This window comes from Echinops telfairi, unplaced genomic scaffold (genome assembly GCF_000313985.2).
Source record: "Echinops telfairi isolate 266 unplaced genomic scaffold, ASM31398v2 ScPeMD7_7467;HRSCAF=8505_1, whole genome shotgun sequence".
NCBI classification, from domain to species: Eukaryota; Metazoa; Chordata; class Mammalia; order Afrosoricida; family Tenrecidae; genus Echinops; species Echinops telfairi.
This window is the reverse complement of record NW_022111368.1, coordinates 5,219,481-5,233,427: the sequence shown is the minus strand read 5'-3', so window position 1 is coordinate 5,233,427 and position 13,947 is coordinate 5,219,481. Positions and strand designations below refer to the sequence as shown.

At 39.6% G+C, this 13,947-nt stretch overlaps 1 pseudogene; it reads left to right on the top strand.

Moving 5' to 3' along the window:
• The window catches only part of LOC101638904, a 156,639-nt pseudogene that overhangs the window by 52,018 nt on the left and 90,674 nt on the right, over positions 1 to 13,947 (top strand).

Genomic DNA, 13,947 nt, shown 5'->3' with positions numbered 1-13,947 from the left:
GGTGCTTAACTGGTGTTCCTTAAATCACTAGTTGGTACCTTCAATCTCAAAAACATTGAGTTAACAGAAGATTCTTGATTTCGGCTGTGCTCTTCTGGACTGGTTGCTCTGTTTCAGGAAATAGACTAAGCACTTAGCGTGTGTTAACTCATTTGACTTTTGCAAAAAAAAAACCCTCATGATAATTATAATTTTCATCACCATTTTACAGAGTTTCATCTTAGGATCACAGAAGTAATTTGCCAAAGTCTATCTATATTCCTGATAAATGCGGTTATCTTAAACACTAGGCTATATACTTGTGGTAATTATGAATAATGGGGCTTCAAAGGTTTGTTAAAAACTCCATTATCTTTTCCTTCTATTTTTCGTGAGCTTACTGAAGCACCCTCAGACTTTCTTGATTGCATTAGTATCATTTATAGATATGGTTATTGGAATAAATATACATAAGTACAAAAACACAAACTTATGCTCTCCTTTAGTTGATGTCATTAATTTTGTTATATCTAAGTATTAAAAGGTATTTTTAATATGCGTGAAAATAGGTAGGTAGGTAGGTAGATAGATAGGTAGATAGATAGATAGAAAATCTGTACTGGATATTTGGATAGTTAACTCTGTAAGATAAGAGTGAATTTATTTCAGGGATCAAATACATGAAGCTTCTTAGAGGGAGGATTTCACGTACTGAGTAGTTGTAACCTTCGTTGAACTACTTTATTCCCTTTCACGGATGTGGTTTTGATTCCAGGAGGGAGCACGCAGTTAACACTCTTCTCTCCTTAGAGATAATTAGTCTGCATAGTCTCTCCCTATATGACAAAAGACTCATCATCTATTCTGATGAATTCTGACTAAGGCCTCTCGTCATCTATCTCCTTTGAGCTAATTAGGTATCTTCAGACAGAAAATGAAGGGGCTCCTTGCAATCTCAGAATCCCATTCAGTTTGGGGTTGTCATGGCAGTGTTCATTTCTTGGTTACAGAAAATGATTGTCATTTTGGTTAAATTCTCCCAGGTTAGCAGAAAAGCTGTTTCTTATCACTGCCCAGCATGATCTAAAGGTTCTATAGGAGGTGACAGCGATGGGAGCTGTGGCACGACCCCTGCTGCCCATTGTCCCCACCCCTGCTGCACAGGAGACGATCCTCCAGATATCATGGGCAGCTGAGGTGCAAGTCTGACATTGGGGGAGGGGTCTGTGTGACAAAAGGAAAGTCAGCACAAAACAGTAGATTTTTAGACGCTCCCAGGGAGAGGTGGCAACTGAAAAGATATATTCCATATTTTCCTGAGTGAACTGTGAAAAAACCAGCACCCTGGGTCTCTGCTCATCTTGTTGGAATGCCACATGCTAACTTATTCATTGATAAGATGAATGGAAATACTCTTTATGAGAGAAGTATCGTTTTATACGACTGTCTATTAGACTGGTGTGACTGTGAGCCCCGGTGGCACATGGGCTAAGCACTGAGCAACTAACTGAAAGGTTGAACTCACTAACTGCTCCCTAGGCAAAGACTACTGCAGCCTGCTTCCATAAAGACTACAGCCTTGGGAATTCAGTGGGATCAGCTCTCCTTTTCCCTATGATGTTACTATGGAGTCACAACGGACTTGAAGGCAAAGTCAAAGGTCGCTGTGTGCTCCCTCTGAGAATCACAGTCAAGTCAGTGAAAGCGAGCAAGCATTTCGAAGACTGTTGCAACTATTCAGTAGGTGTAATCACCCATCTAAGAAGCATCACGTCTTTTAGCTCCCTATAGATTTATGTGGTAGATTGATTAAATGACTTTCATATTAAGCCCTTTACTATCAGACATTGACTTCTACTCTGAAATATAGTTCAGCGGCTTGATTTGCTTTGGCTAATGGTGTTTAACACAGTGAGGCAAGCTTCTGTATCTTGGGTCTTTGCTTCCATCATGAGACTATACCAAGGTTAACCCACTGGGGCCATGGAAGAGGCAGTCAAGAAAACAAATGGCATATTGTGGTAGTTACATAATCTGGTATCAACTTGAGAAGGGGTGGAGTCTAGCCTGTCAATCAGGTCACAGCTTGATGACCTCGTTTGGAGGCACCATGGAGATAAATAGCTCACTGGAAGCCAGAAACATACCGACTCTCTGCTTTGTATTCCTGATGATGAGACACATGGAGCTACACTAGAGCCTGAGAGCTAGAGGAGCCTCGTGGAGATCCACACCAGCACTGAGATGCTTCCCCTGTCACTGGAGTCGGAAGACTGTCCGCCCCCTTGTCTGTGATCTTCCTGCATTCAGCATCATGGTATGTGTTTCATGAGTCTGAAAAGGAATTTATATATTTATATCAGACATATGGGCTAATATCAGACTTATGGACTTGATCTGGACTGGACTGGGATCTTTTCTCAATATTCAATTGCTGTCGTATATAAATCTCTTTCTTATACACATATGAGTGTCTCTGCATTTGTTTCTCTAGTCTACCTGGACTAACACACATATTCCATTGGGAAAATCTACTGTAAAAGACTTCATTAAAATGTTAAAACTCAAAGATGTAACTTCAAGGGATAAAACATGCCAATCTCAAGCCCAGGTATTCTCAATTATGCATATAAAAGCTGGACAATGGATAAAAAGGGGTGAAGAATTGATATGTTTGAATTAAAGGTGCCAGTGAAGAATTTTGCATATGCCATAAACTTTTAGATGAATAAATACATCCATTTTGGAAGGAGTATAGCTAGAATGCCCTTTAGAAGTGAGGATGATGAGACTTTATCTGAAGTGCTTTGTACATGTCATCATGAGGGACCAATCTCTGGAGTAAGACATCATGCTTGATGGAAGAGCATGACAAAAAAAAAGAGGGGAAGACTGTGAATAAGATGGATTGACACAGTGGCTGCAACAATGGTCTCAAACACAGCGCGCATGGCGAGGAGAGTGTGGTACTCAGCATTGTTTTGTGTTGTCTTGAATAGGGTGGCTATGAATGGACAGGGTACCACTTAACCGCAACCAGTCCACTGGAGGAGAAGAGGCATGTGGAGCAGAACAGAGTTGATTCAGTGTAAGTATCAGATGAGAAGACGAAAACACTAAACTGTGTATGAATCAGCTAAATACCTGCTTATTAGTTTAACTGAGTTTCACTATGGTTTATTAGAGAGCATTATTATAGCATTGGTAATTGATACAATAGGGAATCTCTTTAGTGCAAATATTTCCTCTTAACAAATGATGGTAAGTTTAGCACTGAGCAATTTCTCAAACTTTTAGGTAATAATTGTGAATTTATTTATGTATATCAATAGAATGGGAATTCTTTAATGTATACTTGCTGTTTTTGATATTTTTGGTATATGTATAGTGCAATGAATAAGTGGGAAAGAAGGTATTGTTTGCAAACTGAGACCAGAGCGAGAAATGTCTGCGTCCAAGCTAAAAAGATAACAGTATCATCGTTCCTTTCATTGTAAGTCAAGGAGAAAAAAGTTTTGTGTTCTACCTCTAGTCTTTAAACAGAGGCATCCTTTCACATTGCAAAGTATTGTCCCACAGTGTCTTGAAAGGAGGTGCCAGCAGTTGTCAGCAATCACTGCCTGGATGCCCAAGAAGTTATTGCTTTATTCATTTACCCCCACCCCAAAAAAAGCTCTATTCAATCTTAAAAACCCTCCTATTTAATAGTAAATTCCTAATTCCATAGCTCCCTAACAGTGTCATATTAGCCAATAAGCAATATAAGCACAAATTTACTTGCGCTTGCTTACTAATCCAGAGTGATCTATTTCACATTTGTTTCAATACATCAAAGGTTCTGCTTCCAGGTGCGGTTGGCATCTGCCTGTCTCCCAAACCTCTGCACCATCCTAATAGAATAAAGACTGCTTGCTCCCTGTTCAGATTTTAGTGCCTGACAGGGATTGAGTAATCAAGGCCTGCCCGTCTAACGTAGAAAGATGAGACAAGAGATTGCTTGTGCTTAGTTTCCAAAAGTCTGTATTTATTGGATAATTCACTCTGGCTCACTATTCTTCTCCATACCGATTTCTTTTATTTTGTTTTTCTTTAGATCTGCTTTTTTTTTTATTTTAGTGGTCCCTTTCGGATATCATCTCAGATAAATTTATTACAGTTGTTTACTTCCTTTTATTCATATTTTACTAATCCTTTTCTCCATGTAATAAACACAACTGCTACCAACCTTAGTGATACTAAATCTTCTACTAACATACAAGGTTAACAGGCTCTTACAGAGGGCAACATGATAGGAAAGGAGATGGGCAGCTTCAATCTAGTTAATTATTTAATAAGGCCCAATTAGCCATAGTCCAAGGGACCCTGGTGGTGCAGTGGTATATTCATTGAGATTCTAATTCCTAGGTCAGTGGTTTGAATCCTGTCCCTGAAAGTAGAACGATGAGGCTGTCTGCTTCTATGAAAATTTAAAGTCTCGGAAACACAAAGGAGCAGTCTTACTCTGTCCTATGTGTATGTTATGTGTCAGTTTACTCTGTCCTATGTGTATGTTATGTGTCAGTTTACTCTGTCCTATGTGTATGTTATGTGTCAGAATTGACACAATGACAGTGAGCTAAGTCATAGTTCTCCACTTAAGATGTATCGTAAACTCTAGCCTCCACACTTGTGGTTATCGTCCCATGTTTTAGTGTGATACCTGTTATGCTAATGATATTAACTTCGTGTGAAATATATTTTGAATCCCCACCCTAATAGAGGGTGTGACTCAAGTCACCATCTTTTGTCTCTTTGGGGTTTCTTTGTGGTCATGTTTGTGTCAAAATGAGAACTAACTACAAGTTTGAAGCTGCTCCCTTAATAGGCAAACTGCTCACTGCTTGTCTAATTGAGAAAACGGGAAGTTGGGGGTATGATACTGGGTGAGACTAGACCTGGCCTGCACATGACATATGGAAGTGAGCAACAGGTTAGCTTGCTCACTTTTTGACCTCTGAAGGCAACAGTACACCTTTATTAAAGCCCCAGACATGGGGGAAATGCCTTTGTACCACCTACCCTTCATCCTTCCCAACGGAGCATGTGGAAAAGACTCTTTTTAAGTCACCTGGTAACAAACACTGATCAGATGTCACTTACCACCCTAAGTAAGACACTGGCTAGGACTCAGGTAACCCCCTGACCTTTACTGAGCCGCTATGATAAAAGTTCCTACTCTTGCTCTAGATCCGGCATCTAGCTTATCTTCCATAGGACCCCTGGTTCTTAGGACTTGAGTCAGCAGTCTACTGCCTAAAGCTTCTACAGTCTTGTGAGTCAATAGTTTGAGTGATGTTAAAAAGGAGAATTCTGCAGATGGACACCGAAATTTTGGATTTAGGACTTGCTAGTCTCCACAACTACATATATATAATGGTTTTGGATGGCTTGTGAGGATTGTGAGTATTCTCAGCAAATTGTAGGATCCTTGGATATAAGTAAGAAAATGGTTTATAGTCATTTTAATGGACTAAATATAGCTTTGGAAAAGTTGGACATTTTGGGATGTTGGTAATGTCCACATCATTGGGATCAGCTTTGTGTTAATTCTTCTAAAAGAAATTATTTTTGCAACATCACAAATATGAAACACTATGCTCAGAGAAGGCCATAGCCGTTGACAGAGAATGCATGTTAAGCATCAAGTTCAAAAGGCAAGAGGCAGGTTGAGATAGGAGAGTGACGAAGGACATAAGTTGTGGATAGTTATGGCATATGATAAGATGTGCTGATCAGCGAATTAATTTCAAGTCAGTTCTGTATGGAACCAGATATGTCAAATACAGACGAAAGCAAGCAGTGGAAATGGCAGTTTAGATAAATAATTTGAGGATGAACAGAGCACACTGACTGCACAATGAATGCATTGGGGGTTTTCTAAGCAAAGAGATGGAGAGTTGCGGTCCTAGAAATTGGGTGACTCCACATTTAGCTAGCACAGAGCTTTAAATGAATTATATCTATAAATGACTTATAAATATGCCTCAAAATAGCGCTATCATAAGTTCTGCGATAGCCTGGTGTGATTAGCCAACAGAAACCAAAAGCTTGATCACTTCTACTTTGAGAAGCCTTTTGTGATAGTTAAGGCTTTTTGTGCCAATCGGGCCAATAAACACATGTGGGATTAATTGAAGGGTGGAGAGGTAAATGGCTCGGTGACCCTCGCCTGTCTTGTCTCTTGTTCTTTGATGGTCGGACCAGTGTGTGGCTGCCTTAGCTAGTTCTTTGTCTCAGCTGGCAAGGCTCACTTCCTGTGAGACATCCCTGCAGAGAAGCCACATGGGCCTGCCATGATGCAGTCCTGGGTGCTGGAGCAGCCTCGTGGACATCCCTGCCAGTGCTGAAATGCTTACAACGCCACTGGATCCATAGACTTTCTACCCACTGGCCTGTGATCATCCTGCATTTGGTGTCATTGTGTGTGTTTTGTGTGAGTTTGAGGAGGACTTTGTAGATCGGTGTCGGACAGATGGGCTAATGTTGGGCTTATGGGCTTGGACAGCACTGGGTTGGGATGATTTCTTAATGTACACTTACGCTCTATATAAACCTCTCTTTTATAAAATATGAGTGTATGAATTGTGTTTCTCTAGTCTACCCAGACTAACATACCTTTTGTGGTCACCCATCCTTAGTCAAACAAAGCACCAGGAATTGAATGCAACCAGAGTCACATTCTTCTTCTTCTATTTACTCTAAATCCTCCCTGTTAGGCTATGTTGACTAGAGACATAAATCCAGGGACATTCATATATGTGTAAGAAATGGGCTGTATACAAAGAGGTAATTACATATCAAGAAAACACAGCAGCCCGGTTGGTGTGAAAATACACCAGCTCCATTCCATAAGCCTGGTACTAGTCCATAACCCCTCTTCAAACCCACACAGTCACAACGATGTCAAATGCAAGAACATCCCAGTTTGTTAGGTGTCGGGTCGTGTGGATCCAATGGGGATGGACATGCCACAGGACTCTGGCAGCAATCTGAATCAGTCAGCAGGAAGATGAAGGCAGAGGGCCAGGAAGGTTCCCCAGACCCTCCTTAGGGGAAGGCCATGCTCACATGGAGTCATCAGGCTGTGCCCTGATTGACAGGGCTGTACCACCCCTACACTTTTATATATATTCAAGTTGGCATGAAATTATGTAACTATTTAGCACCCTCCCTTTATTTATTCCATATTCTCCCCTACAGTACTCCATCTTAGCAGTGAGCTATAGAATATTGGGCTACCCTGCACATACATGACACTATCCGGATGCCAGAAACACCTGCATTTTAGGTGTTCCAAGTGTACAATTAACACTCCAAAGAGTGGAGGGGAGAGGTAGAGAGAGTTCACTCTGAGACCCAGCTCCAAGTCCTGGCCTTAAACTAGATACTTTTTACTGCTAATGAATCATTTTAGCAATTACCATGAAAGCATGAAATTTCTGTGACTTAAATTTCATCACCATTAAAATATTAAATTAGCCCATCAGTAGGCATCTGAACACCCCCTTACTGAGGTGTTGTGGGGAGGAGACGAGCCAATCGGGGTGCAGGGTAGCAACGATGAAACATATAACTTTCCTCCCCGGCCCCACTACTATCATGATCCCAATTCTACCTTACAAATCTGGCTGACCAGAGGATGTACACTGGTACAGATAGCAACTGGAAACACAGGGAATCCAGTATAGACAACTCCTTCAGGACCAGTGGTGAGAGGGGCGATGCCTGGAGGGTGAAGGGAATGTGGGGTAGAAAGAGGGAATCAATGACAAGAATCTAAGTATTGCCTCCTCCCTGGGGGATGGACAGCAGAGAAGAGGGCGGAGGGAAACATCGGACAGAGTAACTTATGACAAAACTATAATAATTTATGAACTATAAAGGGTTCATGAGGGAGGGGGAGTGGACAGGGAGGGGGAAAATGAGCAAGTGATATTAGGGGCTAGAGTGGGAGGCAAATGTTTTGAGAATGATGAGGGCAACAAATGTGCATATGTGCTTGACACAATGGATGGATGTATGGATTGTGATGAGAATTGTACAAGCCCCCAATAAAATAATTTTTAAAATATTAAATTAGACTTCTATTATATTTGAAATTCATGTGTAGTTTCACAATACCACTGCATAATTATTTTTTAAACGTTAGAAAATTTTACCATCTAGTTACATGGCAAAGCTTCTTGATCAACAAGACCATCAAGAAGCTATTGAGACCACAATGAAAATTTACTTTGGAAATGCATGAATACATTTCAAGCATAGAACAATATAAAAGTTATGTTCCTAGAACCAAATTTACCATAAAAATGGAAATGTTTTTGAAATTATAGAGTTTAATATTCAGCATCAACTGTAATATTTACAGTAGAATTTTTACCATAATCATCATCAAAAAACGTGAAGGCTCTGAAATCTTACCCTTTCCAAGCAAAGTGTTAGTCCATCAAAATTTATAGATAGTGGCAGTAGCCGAAGAAATAAGACTGCCAGGTCAGAGGCAAAGAGGAGTTGATTATTCATAGCAATAGCATTATTCATAGAACCACTATTTTGGCGACAATTCTTTAGCTCCCAAATCCCAGAATGACAGGAAGTGTATACAAAATATTTTCTAAAGACTACTTAGTACAAAAACTGAAAATTAATCTAACAAGATTTAAGCATAAAGAATACTCCTTGTAATGTAAGTGAAGTTTATTATTTCTAGTAACGATGGCAGCAGCAATTAAAGGGGATAATCAGTGCCCGGGTTATTCTGGTAGGAGGCATCCTGAAATCCTAGTTGCAGGGAACAGATGGAGGATCCATGATGCTGTGAAATGAAGCGGAAAGCAGAGACTGGAGCAATTGTCACTTTCAACTTCTTGGATGTGTTATCTGAATCGGATACCAGGAACAAACAGTACTATCCAATATAAAGAAGCCGAACATTTTTCCATTAGAGAAATTGTGAATTACTCTTCCTAAAATGACTACAGAAGAAATCTGAAGTGTTTTTGATTTGTGAAAATTAAGAAACAAATATGAATACGAAAGCATCAGTTCTCTGTCACGTGTATTCCTGAAGGAGATAAACTGTGGAAAGCTCTAACAGAGGATTTGTAAGCTCTCCTCACTGATCTTCCAGCAAAGCTGGTATATTAGTGGCAGCTTCTTTAGAATCACACAAATCTTCACACTTAGAGAAAGAATCATTAGTAGAAAGGACAGCATACATCGAACAATAACAACAAAAAATGTATGTGTGTGAAACAACATTACTAGCCAAAGCAATTTCAAGGTTGCACATGGATATAAGATTTGCTGTAATTTGAACCAAATGTTACCACAATGAATAAAGCTGGTCAAGTATTTTGACAATAAGTGCATCTCTTATAACAGCAGTTCTCAACTTGTGAGTCGTGACCCCTTTGAGGGTCAAACGACCCTTTCACAGGGGTCACCTAATATTTCCTGCTTATCAGATATTTCCATTAAGATTCATAAAAGTAGCAAAATTACAGTTATGCAATAGCAACGAAAATAATTTTATGGTTGAGGGTCACTTAACATGAGGAACTGTAGTAAAGGGTCGTGGCATTAGTAAGGTTGAGAACCACTGATATAAGAGATGCATGCACTTCCTTCTCCCCAGTAATGACAGAAATTCAGATAAAGTGAGAGAAGGCTTTCTGTCCCAGAATTATGAGTGTAAGGAATGTGCTTCTATTTTCTACTGTGAAATTAAAAGTTCATAGGCAGGCACACGTCCTTGGTGGTGTGTGTGACCTGAGCAGTTGCACAGGGCCACACATTTAGATGGTCCCTATTTGGGGCTTAAAAGTCTCTTTTCACTCTCTTAAAATGTGTAATAACTTTTCAACAAAAGGGCCTTTATTTTGATATTGTACTAGACCTTGCCAATCATACACTAATTTCGGTGTGTAGGAATTGAAAGATTAGCCAAAGTTCCTGCCCTCCAAAACTCAAAAAAGGACCTTGCTTAATGGTCTTTCTGGATAATATAGTTTCACTACTTACAACCCATGTACATGTTGAGCACACTTCTGACTCTCTCTCTCTAGACTTTTGTGTCATCGCTTTTAAAATGGGAATGATGCTAAGAGCTACTGGAAAGAATTGACAAAAACTAATATATCCATCGTGTTTATTGCAGAGCCTTATGCAAATGTTTGCTTATTGTTGTTGATGTCGACATTATGAAAAACATTTTAAACTAGGGTGTCAACAACCTGGTAACCAACATACGTGCTTCAAAGTCTTGAGGTCACTTTTGAAACTTGAAGTGATCAATTTGCTCAACTAGGTAAGCTCCTTGGAGATAAATCATACACATACACATTAATATTTAATTTTGCTGACATATGAAATTAGACATACCTATAATATATAGATAAGTATTTGTTCTGCTAAAAAATATTGGTCATTCATGATACAGTCATTTCTTAATTATAAACTGACCTGACAATACAAGGACCCAAGCCGTGTGGTCTGTGAAGTAAAGGTGAGGTTGGCAAGATGAGTTGGAAGGACAACAATGACAAGAGTGTGAGAGTTGTTCACAGAACACAGTTGTTCACAGCAGTATGGAGACTAGATTCCCACCTATAGCCCTTAGTTCTGAATCTTTTAGCTCAATGACTCATTGGACCCACTATCTCATTCCATTTTTTCACCTGAGAGTAATCTCTCACTGCCTTTGAGTGGATTCTGACTCATAGCAACCTTTATAGGACAGGGCACAAATGCCCCTATGGGTTCCCAAGATTGTAAGTCTTGATGGGTGTAGAAAACCTTCATCTTTCACCCAGGGAGCAGCTAATGGTTTCAAACTGCTGACCTTGTGTTTAGAGCCCAACCGGTAACTCACTACACCGCCAGGGCTCTTGGGAGTCATGCAGGTAACCTTACTTTTTGGACTTGCGATTTCATAAAGATGAATGTCCCGAGCTGTGACGATGTTCAAAAGACACTACAGTTTGCTTTTATTTGAAGAGTAAACCACATATTGTGTGGAGCGTCTTTAAATACATCAATTGTCAAGATGAAGCGCCACAAAAATTAATGTCATAATTACACATTATGAAACAGTGTGTAGGTAAATTAATTTCCAGCCCAAATGTAATGCAAGATTGTTTTAGGTTGGTAACCAACTTGAATCATAACAGCAGCCAATTTACACAGCGCTCATCTGATGCTTCCTTGGAGCAGAATAACAAAGCAGATAACCAACCAAATGGAAATGTCACATATAATGAAATTTGAAGCAGGTCATGAGTCCCTTGGGTGACAGGTGTTATTAAAATTTGAAAAGACATTATTGTTACAGTTGTATAGGGAATTTTGAATATTGGCATTTCAAGCCATTATGGCCATCTGTCTTGCCTCCTCACACAATGCTTCTATTGACATCTTAAAAAGGGAAAACTGGTCAAGCTGCTATATATTTGAAATAAGGCATAATATGTAAAGCACTTATCCTGAAACACATGCATTCTCAATATGATGCCAGTTCAGAATTTCAGACTCTGACTGCCGGATGCACTTTTGAGTCCATGGATCCACATATACCTTTGTCCTATTTTTTCAAGTAGACACCTCTCATCTAGACAGAAGGGTTGAAATTTCTTTGCTCTGACTTTGACTTTAATATTTGCATGCAATTAAATAATTAATGTTTGATTACACTATTGGAAAAACATTCCCTGAAAAATATCTTCAGTTTTTCTTCCATGACCGAGAACATATGGGGCTGTAATATGCATGTAGCTGTCCCTTTATGTTAAAGTATTTTCCCAGGTTAATTTTTTTCTTCCTGATATCCACTTTCGTGTATCTGTGAAATGTTTTTTATCACATCTTTATGTCACTGAGTGCACTGAACGCATGGGGGTTCCTTCTATCGACTTAGAATTCTCTAGTGTCATTGGTGTGTCAGACAGAGAGCTAAAGCCTCAGGAGCCAATGGTCCCTCCATTATGGCCAGTCATATTGCACTTGTCTACTCTCCAGTTGTTAGCTACTCTCTGTTTTGCAATCTAATAGGTCTTTCTGAGCATTCTTACACATGACTTTCTCAGCATTTCCCCTACCAACTGCCTGGGATCTGGATTACTAGTTCCGAGATCTATTAACTTGAATTATTCAGGATCAACATTTCTTTGTCATTTCCTGTGTGCATTTTTAATTTCTCTTATTCCCTGTTAAATATGATGCTTCTTTGTGATGTTCACAACATTTCCCAAATTAGGATCTGTTCAGAAATAACTAAAGAATGGTGGTTTGTCCTCATTTTCCAAGCCAAAAATAAAGAGGCATCATAATTCAGTTTAGCATTAATCCCTGTAGACCTTCCATAGTGATTTGCATTGAAACCAGCACATCATAATTCAGTTGGATTTTTCCGTTTTTTTTCAAGGCTAAGTAATTATTACATTTACCTAAACTTTTTTCTTAATTTCATAGTATGCCCCACATTGGTGCATACTTCTCTCTAATCTGTAGTTTGCACCATGGCTTTATAAAACAGTGAATTGAATGTGTTTATAAATTCCTCAATAAATTAACAAAGAGTTTATGAAAATATTTCTGTGTCCAAAGAGCACTGACTGAGTCCTCTTTATACTTTTAGTGGTTTGCCAGGAAGACAGAGGCTGAGCAGGGCCACATTTGAGCAAACTTCTCATTTGACTATCTAACAAGTCCAAACGTGATTTCTGATTTGAACTATGCCACACTGAATTTGGCAAGCTGTAATGTATCCAAAGGAGAGTAGCCAGATTGCCAAGGGCTCCTATATATGTGTGTGTCTGTGTGTGTGTGTCTGTTTGTGTGCCTGTGTGCATGAGAGAGAGAGAGAATATTAGTACAAAATTAACAAAACTTTCATTAAACAAAATTATGTCAATGCAAAACTAATGTTTCTTAGTATATATTCCACCTTAGTTTATACACCTGTGAAGGCAGTATTTCCATCTGTCTTTCTCAATAATTCTTACCCCTCCATTTGCATAAAACCAAAACAGTTTTTTCATACTGAGGGTCTCAATATATGTTCCTTTTAACTCTCCTTTGAATTTTAAAGGGAAAATCTGCAGTGGCCAGGTCAGGACTGTAAGATGAATTGGGAAGTTTTCCCCCATACATTTTCAGAGTGTAGTCCTTGCTCTTTTGAAAGAACTCGCAGGGGCACTGCCATGATCTGAATTGTTTTTTCTAGACACCACTTTCCATGCCTTTTTCCTCACGAATGTAGTTTTCAATTCTCTTAAAATTTCTTGTCAATACCCTCCTATGGTTGTCCTGTGTCCCTTTAGAAAATCTATCAAGACTATCCCCTTAGAATTTCTAAAAACGGCGACGATAAAGTTCTGAACTTCCATCTCCATTTTGAATCAACCATTGAGGTCTTTTTGATCTGCTTTAAAATGCTTGATTCATCCAGGGGTAAAGAACATCTGACCCACTGGCCATATAAGACCTAAGATAGCATCCCATTACCAGCTAATGGTACCACGGGCAGTCCAAAGAGAAGCAGGCCCAGCCATCACACTGTTGAGTTGGTCTGACTCATAGAGACCCTCCGTACAACAGAAGGAAACCAGCCTGAACCTGCCCCTTCTTCACAATTGTTCTTACACTTGAGTCCGATGTTTCAGTTGCTGTGCCAACCCATCTCTTCGAAAACCTTGCTCTTTCTGGCTACCCTCTACCAAGTATGATGCCCTCCTCCAGGGACTAGTTTCTCCTGACAACATGTCCAAAGTCTTGCCAGCCTTGCCTCTAACAGCAGTTCTCAACCTGTGGGTCATGACCCCTTTAGGGGTTGAATGACCCTTTCACGGGGTTCTCCCATTTCATAGCAATAGCAAAATGACAGCGATGAAGTAGCAACAAAAATAATGTTATGGTTGGGGGTCCCCACAA